At 36.6% G+C, this 12,399-nt stretch overlaps 1 pseudogene; it reads right to left on the bottom strand.

Moving 5' to 3' along the window:
- Positions 1 to 965: 965 nt before the first annotated feature.
- On the bottom strand, positions 966 to 4,477 carry LOC117779839 (annotated as a pseudogene).
- Between the last annotated feature and the right edge of the window lie 7,922 nt (positions 4,478 to 12,399).

Genomic DNA, 12,399 nt, shown 5'->3' with positions numbered 1-12,399 from the left:
CTTGCCGCCATATTGCTATGGCCGTATGGCGTATAACAATGCGTTTCGCGTTTATTCATTGCGGCGGTAGCGCCGCGCGTATTCTTTATGTAAAACAATGTGATATTTCAATGCGCCATGGCCTTCTGGCTGTACCATGCTATCTGACAAGCGTTTGTCTTTGACCGTTACGCCATCTCGCCACCGCGCGTGCCGTTCTCTGGCCAGCAGACATCTCGCTGAACTCAGGCGCTCTGTATAACAGTCGCTGGCGCAATCCGCCAACAGTGCTCTGCTGTTAATGTGGCGACGGACGGTTGGCGTAATCGTCACGTTGTGGCGCTGCGCTGCGTATCGTGTGGTTGAATACGGACGCCGTGGTGGTGCCCGTCGTTGTTACCGTGGCATTGGTATGACCGAACTCGCTGTGTCTGGCGCTCATATATAACGTGTCGCGTTCGTGAACAGCGACAACGTTTCGTGATGTTGACGTGCGTTGGCGTGATGGACGATGACGTTTGGTGGCGTTATCTGGGAGTGAACGTGTTGTTGGTGGCGCAACGTAACCATCGACGCGTGGCCATGCGCTGACGACCGTCGTGGTCAGCGTCGTTGACGTAACATCAGGACGTGACGCGGGCTCGTGGCGATGAAACGACATGACGATAGTGGTGTAACATAACGACGACGTTGGTATGGCGTGGACGGTGGACGGTGGCTAACGCTGCGGATGGCGTCGACATGACGTGGTGAACCGTTGGCGTAACGCGTGTTTGTCGCGTGTCGTCGCAATCGCTTTCGCGTTGACGCTATGTACGAACATAATGTTTGCTGGAGCAACAATGTTCGGCGCTGGCGTGAACGTCGTGCGTAACGCAATGTCTGTGTTCTGGCGACGACGTAACGACGACAACGACGTAACGGCTGTAACGACGCGTATGTAAACTGCTTGTTTGAACGTTGTGGCTCGGATGAGGGAGGTGGCGTTATATGAACGCGCAGCGCGTGTGGCAGACGGTAGTGACGGCGTTGAATGGCGCGGGCGGCGTTTGTACGTGACAACGGCAATATGACGGTGGTATGAATGCGTTATCGCATATGGTGGCGGGCGTGATGCCAGTGACGACAACTGCACAATTCAAATTATAAAAATAATATATATAAAATGATTCGCATTATCGTGGCGATAAGAAACGTGGTTAGTAACGGTTTCAAGTATTTATCGCCGTGGCGCCAAATTCAATATCTTTTTTACCAAAATGTTAAAAAATCGCCATATGGCATCCTATCCGCTGTTGGTACTAACTGGCGTACTTATCATTTAACTTAATTTGGCGATATTAAATAGCAAAATTTGGAACGGCAACGACCGTGACGTATTCATCGGTTAAATTTATATTTATATGGTTAAAAAATGATATGTAACGTAAAAATAATAGCGGCTAAATTTTGACGACTCGATGGGAACTTGCTTTTTTCCGCCATCGTCAGGTACATAAATGTGCTGACCGCTGGTTTCATCAAAATAGCCGCCTGAAACAGCCGTAACATATTTGTCATTTAACATGAAGTCTCTTGAATTATTCTTGTAAATTCATGGGTTCACTTTATATACCGGCTTTTCGTTCAAAACAGACAAACGTGGACGTTATGGTTGGCTGTTTTTGTTCGTATAGAACTTTTAACATAAAGCCGTGACTTCGTTAATTTCATTAACATGTGTTGTTCTGTCCTATTTCCATATTTTCTCTATTTCTTCCTGTTCTTCTTCTCTTCTTCTGGCGTTTTGAACGATTTTGGTTGTAAGCAACAGAAGTTTGCAAACGAAGAATATACGCGTATTTTAAAAACGTAACGTAAGTATGAAATCGTAAGCGTAAAAGGGCCGTGTTAATCACCGTCAGTCTATCTTCTGCACTGGACACCATGTTGTAACTCAACGTGCAGCATTGCGTATCTGTCTATGTGCTTAAATGACCTAAGGCTTTAAAGCTCAAAATTACAAGGAAGCCTTAGCTGGCGTCATCAAATAACTGCATGCACAAGTTGTGACATGACAAGTCAGTTGGACGTCACCACCATTGTATCAGGCGGAGTGGTGAAACAAAGTAAAAGGTATTTGTCCTTTTGACGACGTTTCTTTATTTTTTTAAATTAATTTCTTTTCATTGCCTTCATGGTTTCATACATGCTGGTGGGCAAATATTATTGTGCGACGGACGTTGAACGACTTCGTTTAACGACAAACAATAGCGTATATTGGCTCTGCAACGGGTATGTCAATGCGACAACAACACGGAACAATGGCGTTGACGTAGGTGACATGGACGGTAACGAATCGGACGGACGTTCGGAATTGATAACAGCAGGGCGGGCGGTGGCGACGGCATGCGGCATGCGTTTGCCAGCTGTGACGCCGCTACTGGCGCAACGTTTTATTCGACAGTAGCAGCAAGCGTATGCTATTTCTTCTTGACGCGGCAGCATGCGGTGAATAACGGTGTGTTTAACGGCGGCATTAGCGGTATGCGCAAGCGACGCGTAATAACAGCGCGTGGTTGCTGCATTATCTGCGCCAGGCTATATGCCATATACCATATGCTATGCGTGGCGATGTTATAATGATAACAGGCGTTTTGCATGACGATTTTCTACGGTAGCCTGATCTGTTTTAACCGTTGTTGGCGTATATTGTGTTCGCCTTCTTTGCTTGCTGAACGCGTTGCGTTGCATATAAGCGGCCTCGCGGCTGCTAGTACGCGCCCTTCTCTTCATGCCGCTGTCTTCTCTTATGGTCGAACCATGAACGACTGTGGTGGCGTGTAACGTATACCTCCGCCAGCCTCCTGTCGCTCGTGATCTTTGTTTATCTCTTCATAACAATATGTTTGTTTGGCTGTTATGCAACGCGATATGCTGTCCATGTATCATGTATTCAACGACGCAAAACGACGTGACGACCGTATTTTTTTTTTTTTTTTTTTTTGCCCAGCTTTTTTTCATTTTTTTTTTTTTTTTTTTTTTTTTTTTTTTTTTTTTTTTTTTTTTTTTTTTTTTTAATCGTAAAGAGTTGATTTCGGAGGATTCGAATGCGCCACATGGAATTGCGATATACTTTGGCTTACATTTGCCCTTGGTGCGTTTATAGCGATCAGGTAAGGCGAATCCAATATGTCCGCCACTTTGGCGATTGAACTCGGCTATGATTGCCTTCTCAGGATCACGCACTAAGAGTATTGCTTTGGAGAACGGTGCCCACGCCTTGGAGCCCCATTCGTGAGTCTTCACCAATAATACTGAGCTGTTGCAGACGTTCTCCGCCGGAAAGCCAGTCTTGAGCAAACCGTAATCCTTGTAGATACTACCCGTCAATATACCCGTCGCCTGCAGCAGATACCTCAACCACGTATTCCCGCTTCGGAAAGCTCGCCAAGGCGGTCAACATGGGTGCGAACGGAGCACCCTGTATCTGTAGACTGGCACTCACATCGCTGGGTAATGCAGCTGCAAGGATAATGTCCATTTACTCAAATAGATCAAGTTGAACTGGGAATACTCACTGTAGAAGTCGCCGGCCTTGTAGTCTGTATAATTCAGGCTCGCGATTTAGATATTTAAGTCGCGACACCAGCGTATGGTCATCTTGCGGCTGGGCATAGGAAATCGGGGACTATGAAAGCTGGAAAACTGGAAGTCAAGAAAGTTCTAATTAGATATATGACTCTAAAATGTATGTCAATTTTACATTATTACGAGCAACCAAGACTGCAAACCGGTTCTGAACCGAACCTGAACCGTAGAACCGGCACGGTTCGGGTTTTTAAGCAGCCTGAACCGGATCATGAATCGAACCCTTGAAATTATTTACTTTGCGAACCCGACCTAAGCCGAACCGCTTTCTAAAATAAAAGGTTCGGTTCGAAAAAAAAAAATATATACATAAATTTTATAGTTTTCTAATATTACGCAATTATTTGAGACTTCGAATAAAAATAAGTCATATTTAAATTTTCAAATAAATTTAAATTAACATTAAAATTTGATTTTCTTTTTAAAAAAAAATTAAATTTTTTCAAAGTGTAGAGGAAAATATTTAACAATAAAATATATTTTTTTTTATGAAATGGAACCAAGGTTCGAGTAAGTGAGTTTAATTGTAGCCTCGCTCATAAATTATCTTTAATTCGATCCCAGAAGTCTTAAAATGCATCTGTTTTAAAAAAAATTGTAGATACACATACATACACGTATAACCAATACTAAAATTTAAAAAAAATGTGTTCCATCAGTCCACTTTCTTTTTTCGTTATTTTAATTTCCTTAATTTTTTAAGCTTTAGGATCAGTAAAATTTAATAGATTACTTACCTCAACAAATCAGCTCGATGCGCGTGCGTTTTGGATGCGAGCCGGGTATTGTTCATGGATAGAAATAGAACACCGCCTATAGATGATGATTGTTGCCGAGACACCGAAAAGCGCCAGCCTTGCAGTGCCATAACGCCACCTTTGCATTACTGAAACCGTAAAAGGAAACGCATAGGACACGCACAATGCGATTATTCAACATTTCAATATATTCATTCAATATAGAAGATGTATAATAAAATAGATGTGTATATATTTGTTATGCTAAGGGCGGAATGATAGACACTTACTCTTAATGGAAACACACGCATTTTATTGATGAAACCAATTAAATTGCTAAAGACGCTAATACTCTTGTTGAACCTTCAACAAAACCAAAACCAGTTACTAACCCGTAATCAAGCCAAACAAACCTTAACCTGAACGCAACTGAAAGTAAACAAAAAAGTGCGGCTGTATTTAGTTGATTTTGCTATGACGACGATACAGAAATGCGCAAGGACTAAGCGTTGCCATTGCCTGAATCCGCCGTACTCGCTACCCATGCCCTGCCTATGGTAACCCGGACAACGACAGCCCCGGAACGGGGTCGCATGAACCGTAACAAAAAAAACAAGAAGATAAATAAATATAAGAAACGAAAAAAAAAAAAAAGTAGAGCACTACAGTCAAAGTGCTCTACTGTTAGATGCCCAGTACCTTAACTTCGCTCGATTGAATTATCATAAATAAAAAAATAACATATAAAAAATTATTGAAAACAATAAATAAATAAATAATCAAATAATGGTCACTTTCAAATCGAAATAAGAAGAAAAAATGTATCAAAAACGAGCAATTTTAAATAAATTAAGAGCCAACTTAAAAGCTTCTTTTTTTACACAATTATTAATTCAAAAATATTAATACTTTTAATGGAATATTTTTATGTGTGTAGTTCACATTGGTGATCAATACACAATTTTTTAAAATCGAGAGTTACACCTTAACGACATAACTGAAAAACATAATTTCAATCGGTTAATACCGGTTAAACGTTTCAGTTTCGATTGCAGTTTCCATACCTGTTAAAAAATTTCATCATCTGCGAATTGTTGTAAATTTGTACAATTTAATAATGGAAACGCGTAATAACACAGAACAGATAAATAAACTTTGCAGTGATAATCCGCAAAATGGAAAACAACAACAAAACATTTTATTATTCGCGATGCGCTTAGCCTCAATTATTTACACATTTGGCATATTTCATCGAGGCGCTGTAGTTTTGCTAATTTCCATAGCTGGGAATGAAAATATTCAGATCTCAATAATGTTCTTCATAATTTAAAATAATTTTTTTTTCTTGAAACAATCATATGCGAAATAAAATGTCTGTTGTAAACTCTTATAGCCTCGGAAATCGAGGTGCTCATACGGACGGACACTCAATGTCACAAACCCAATAGCCTTGCACCCATTGGGATACTGGGCTATAAAAAATACAACAGCTGAAAGGCTGAACGCCTTGTCATTGCCTTGTAGTACTAAATTCCTTGAGCTGCATAAAATGCATGAAATCCACAAAAAAAAAAAGTTCACACACACGACACAGCACATACACACACTTACATGGATGACGGCAAGAAAAAAGCAACAAAATGGAGAAATTTATGCAACAGCTGGGCATTCGAGTATGCAAGTATTTTACGAGGGTCTCCAAGTAATTTCATAAAGTTAACATTACAAGAAGGCAAATTAAGTTCGATAAACTTTAGATTCTACAGCATCTACAGTACTACATTTACAGTTCTGAGAACCATATTACACGCGTTATTGAAAATGTAGACAAAACTATCGTTTGAAGTAGAGACTATCTAGTTATAAAATAGAGCCTACAAACAAGCGGGTAGATTTCTTTCAAAATAAACTAAACGCATTTACAGCTCGATCATTTAGTTTGATCCATGACCTCTCACGGCGGTTTTTTTTGCATATGTTGTTGTAATACTCCAATAAACAATGATAAACAATGTTACTATCGCAAAGTCTTATTTCGTAGCCTTTTTTTGTCATTTGGCAAATGTTGAATTAACCTGACAACATTCAGTCGAAATCTAGTTCATGTTAAAACAATATGAAACAGAAGCCGAGCTCAGCTAACAATATAATGGAACAAGGGCGTAGGCACTTAAGTGCGATAGGGGGATCAAATGTTTTTTTTTTTCATAGTATATCACACACCACAATTCTCTATACTATAGAGTCTATAGAAACAATTTGACTGCAGTTTTTATAATATAATTTAATTAAATAAATTTTAATTTAATTAAATTTACCCAAACTTTTTTTTTCAATATCTTTATCAATACTAAATACTTAAAATACTTCTCAAATATTATATTTCTGTCTTTATATATGCTTCAAGTATACCACACAATTGGAATCCATACTTAACAACACCTTTCAAGCAATGAAAGATACAGAGTTTGATTTTTTTTAATTTAAGTTGATGTGATTTTATATTTGATATATATTTAATATTCATAATTGGTTAGATATGAGTATGGGGGCCCACCTGCCTACCTATATGTGGAATGGAATAACAGGTACCAAGGGCCGACTACAACAGAAACAACAACAATAAAGTAGAAGAATGAAGTAAAAAATAAGCGCAAAAGAGGAATATCATACAATAATTTGATTGTTTTGCGACATAAATCAGATAAGCACATTAGCGGCTAAATGCCCAGCACGAGTCCCCTTGCACCCAGCCCTTCCCTGGCATATCTGATATTCCTAAAATCAGTTTGGCCGCTTTTCGCGTTGCAGGTGAAGCAACGGTGAGAATTGGACAAATGGGGATGCTAACGCCCAAGTAATGCAGACTAACTTTATTAGTTGTTTTGTTTTGTTTTGACAAATTAATTTTCTTATTTTATTGAAGTTGGTTTAAGAGTTTCGAATTTAATATTAAACAATTTTATATTAAATAAAACTGAAAAACAAATATGTGAATATTTGTTCATTGTCAAAACAATTACTTCACTAGCTGTATGGCTGAATGCGAAAATTTCGGTATTTACATAATTATTAAGACAGTCAGGGCTGTTCCATCTGTTTCCCATAAGATATGCATGTACAAAATAGTTTATATTGAAAAGGCAATTCGGTTGGAGGTGAAAATTGGCTAAAATGCAAATCAAGTATTTCCCTTGGCCTTTCAATAACCCACTAAAATCTCAACATTTAACATTTTCCAATAAGCTTTTCACACACACACGCACGCACACACAGTTGTAGAGACGTACACATACATACTCATGCGCGTACGTCAAATGTAAACAAATAATTTTTTGGTGTGCAGTCTGTTTGTGAAATTTTACCGATTCCGATTGCGCGTCTCTTCTCTCAACGCACACGCTCACACACACTAGATGATGTAGACAACACACAAACCGTCGTATCAACAACATGCCACAGCACAGAATCCCTAAACAGATGCGAGATCTGCACTCGCTGGTTGCATTAGCAACACATTTTGCGCTTTTTTCTTTTTTTTCTTCTGTTTTTTATAATATACAAAATGATTGTACTCGTATAAAGAAATAGAAACAATTGGTGCTATCTTCTCCCTTTTTTTTTTGTTTTTTTTTTTATTGTTTGCCGTTTGTTGTTTGTCGTTTGCCGTTTGCCGTTTGTCGTTTGCTGTTTGTCGTTTGCCGTTTGCCGTTCGACGTTTGCTGGCCGCGTGCGCTGAGTGTCGGCCGTCGTGAGTCGTTCTGCTCAGTGTGCCAGCATCGCAATTGGGGATGAAAGCTAACACGAAAGCTATTCAAAGTCGAGCTAACAGCTAACAGCTGTCGGCGTTGCCAGACTGTCGTACATCGATGCATTGCTCAATTACACACCACCCCATGTGTAACGGCATTTTCAGCGTTGCTTTTGTCAGCTGATTCAACAGCTGCTGCTGGCCAAGTACCCCTGATTTGAAAAGCTTAGCATTCGGCCAGTGAATTACGCTGGAGCGAATATTACGTTGTTTTTCAAAACTCCTGTATTATTAATGCATGTTACGATATAAAAGCAATATCTGTTCAAAAGCTGACATTTTTTGTAGGTCATCAAACTTTAGATATCATACACATAATCACATAATTGTGATTTAACCTCAAAAGACAAGATTTAAAAAATAATTATAATTTGTCTTAGTTAGCCCTAACTGTATGCTTTCAAAACAGAATCTGACTGTTATTAATATGAACTATGTCATAAAACAGTTTAATATAGAAACAACAGACTTGCAATACATTTTAAACTGACATTATAAATATTATGATAGGACAAGTTTAAAAGCGGGCATCGCTATATAACATCTAACAGTGCAACTCAAATTGCCTTATTTAAACCGTTATAAGCTGTAGAAAAACTACTAAAAGTATGTTGAGTTCCTTCTGATTCGGCCAGAGTTTGTGTCTTAAGGTGAAGCTTTAAGCTGGAACGAAAGTTCAACATTAATTGATAGATTCCTCTTATATGCCGAAATGCTTAATAAGTTTTGCGAAGCCAATTTTAAAAACGATGCAAAGAAAATTTAAATCTGCTTATCGTGTGTTTTATTTAATATTGTTATAATTATTATTTTTATATTAATTTCATTTTATTTTTTTCATATTTCACCTTTTGCATTTGTTTTTGCTTTTTTTTTGCTTGTTTTTAAAGTTATCTTTTTTTTTATTTATATTTATCTGGTTTTTTTTTATGCTTTGTTTTTTAGCTAAATCATACCTTCTTTTGGTGAGTAACATTGCTTTAATGTAGATTTCTTTTTGGCACACTAAAAGTTAACTCACAATTTGTGGGCAAGTTTTCAGTTGTTTTGTTTTTTGTTTTAATTATCATTCGTTTCTTTATTTGCGGTTCTTTAACATGTGCTAATCTCATTTTCATCATGTACTTTATACATTTCGTTATATATCTATATAGAGTCATATATCTATATAGAGAGACTGAGAGAAGAAATACAGAGTGAGCAAGGAAAAACGAAAATCATAATGAAATTTAAAACTAGACTCGTGGAACTCTTAATAGGCTACCTTAAACTAGTGTACAAAATATTTATATAACTTAAGAGCGATTAATTTAAATGTAAAACAACAACAACAATGACATCAACTTGTACGTCGTAACATACAATATATACTACCATATACTATACATAAGAAGTACAAAGTATGAATAATGGGCAGTTAGTAAGTGAAATGTGGTAAGGGCTTAGGGTAGATTTGGTCTAAAATCATTATAAGTATTCATATACATACATAATTGACTCACAGAGTATCGTTTAGTTAGTGTGCGTTTGTGTGTGTGTGTGTGTTTGAGAAATTTCTATCTGAAATGCGCCATCAATTCCTCCCACAAGCAAATTCATCTTAAAACACTCAGGTAACTAATTATATCTGTATCTCTTATGGCATGCCGTATCTCTGTGGGTGTGTGTGCGTGTGTATCTGTGTGTCTGTGTCTCTGTCATGTGTCCTGCTCTGTTGCAAATCATAGTTTGATGTAGTTAACGTTTAATGGATTTTTAGTTAAGTATAGTTAATAAGATTCTTTCGATTAGTTAGAAGTTAGTTATTATTAATTGCTAGTTACGTGTCGTGTCTAAACTTTGTCACATTTTATATAAAAGGAGGAAAAAACACTTTGTGGTCCTGGCGTATGTATGTAATTTAATTGCCTCCAACATGCTACAACAATGACAAACCCAAAATCAAACTAATAATCAAAATAATTAATTTCATAAATATAATATTTATATATTTATATTTATATTATATATACAATATGTGTATATATTCGCTTAAGTGTATAGATGATTTCGAAATTTGCATTAAGTTGTGCTTGTCGTAGTGTTGGTTCGCTTATTAAATTTAGTTGGACTGCTTAGCTGGCTGTGACCCATTTATTGAACCCATTGAAATTGTTCCATTGAATTTGTAATTTCGTTACCGATAACGATATACATAGTTATCGTTATCGTTCTTGTTATCGTTATCGTGGTGCTTTGTACAATGCAAACGGCGTAGAACTCAATCGCCATTAGTCAGTTAGTTAGTTAATAGTTGTTAGTTATTAGTTAATATTGTTAAATAGTATGTGTTTGCGTGTATATAGTATATATTTAGTATCTGAATAGAGTCTCGACTCGTGCTCCATCTACGGTACATACTATGCGATAGTTTTTTTTGTTCGATAGCATTTGCATTGAATAAGTTGTTACTTAAGTACAGTTAAACTTTTGGTTCTAGGCGCTACGAAACTCTACAGTGGGCGTTGACAAGGGTGGGCGTGGCCCTTGTCTCTATTTGTTTCAGGGCTTTATCCGCACTTCCGGCAAGTGTGCAGAGCAGAGAATCGGATTCAGGATCGTGATAAGTAAATATGTAGCTCAACATTGACTCTAATAGTGTTCAGTGTTAATGTATTGGGGTTGTTTTCGCTTAGTTAAATTGTTGCAACAAGTTTTGGGTTTTGTTTCAGGTAAAATATTTATATTAAAAACAGTTTTATAACATAATATACCAATTCTTGTTCTTTTAAAATTCATTTACATACATTTTCCTTATTTTCTTCATTATTATTTTCAATGTCAGTATGGTTTTTTATGTTTTCTTTTTTTGTTTAGAAGTTACATTTAAATAGCGATTAGCTTATAAGATGGAACATTAGATTGGGAGTTTTGGTAAGATTTTTTAGTAACCGTTTGCATTTGCTAAAGACTAAGCTAAAGACCCTAAAAAAGTCATTATGGGTTTAATGAAAATCTCTGGCGGTATGCAAAAGCTAATTGGAACCTGAAGGTTATAGTATGCAACTAACTCAATAACAATGTAGTACTAAGGAGGTCTTCATAATGGGATAAATGACATAGTTATGTATGGTGAAATTTTACAAATGTTATCCATGAATCGATGGTTGAGTGGTAGGTATATAGTATATATGTATATACGTAGCCAATTGGATTGCTAGACTAGTGAAATTATGAATGTATCAGTATGTGTGTACGAATATTTATATATGTATGTATGTATAAAGTACTGGGCATTAAAACATATTGATGTATTCTCTTGGATTCTAGACTAACATTGCTAAATTTTAAATAGGTAGACTAACGTTTATATAGGTATTAATATTCTATTCTGAATGTGTGTGTGTGTTTGTTTATTACTCAATTCATTGTGGTAAAAGCTTTCTACACTAAAGGCTCTATGTAATCATAGGTATTTGAGGTACTTTTAAGTAGTCAGTAGTAAGCATATCTGCCAGTATGGATGAATACATGTAGATCATATTTTCATGTTTACTTATTATATATTTTATTATTTTAAATTGTTCTTCATATTGTTGTTGTTCTTGTTGTTGGATGTTGGATTGAATTGAATAGTATTTAAAACGTTTCTTAAATAGTTCTCTATATAAGTTATTAAAGCTTTCGGTTTTCATTACACTATTTCATATCATATTATATCATAACATAGTATATATACTTATATGTATTTTTATTTTATATATATATATATATTTGTGAGTGTATATAACTACATACTAATAGTCTCTAAGGATCAGAGGTATATACATTTTGTTTTGTTTGTTGTTGTCTTTTTTTTTTGTTTTGTTTTTTTGCAATCGAAGTTAGCATATCCACCATATTCCAGGAACCCAAGCAAAGGAAAAGGAGAGCGTCTGGCAGGACAACGACAGGACTCTACACACGTCTTACATTCATATGTAAAAACTATGTAAAAATCAAAATAAATGTGCGCCAATCGCATGGACGCTATATTCAGGACGGTATAATGTGGGTAATTTCAACTGTCTAACACTCACAAGCTTACACACAATCATACACTCACACACTCATTAAAATACACACATCGTATATAAAATGTAAAGCTGTATTGTATTGAAGGCGCTGCCAGTGTTGGTAATTGGGCTACGTTTGACAATGGCGACGATAATAGTAATTTCAACTCTGATAAAAGTTAGTAATTTTAGGAAAGTTCTAGGCAAA

The sequence above is a fragment of the Drosophila innubila genome (genome assembly GCF_004354385.1).
Source record: "Drosophila innubila isolate TH190305 chromosome 2L unlocalized genomic scaffold, UK_Dinn_1.0 4_B_2L, whole genome shotgun sequence".
Taxonomy (NCBI): Eukaryota; Metazoa; Arthropoda; class Insecta; order Diptera; family Drosophilidae; genus Drosophila; species Drosophila innubila.
The sequence above is the reverse complement of the archived record's forward strand: the minus strand, read 5'-3'. Positions and strand labels throughout refer to the sequence as shown.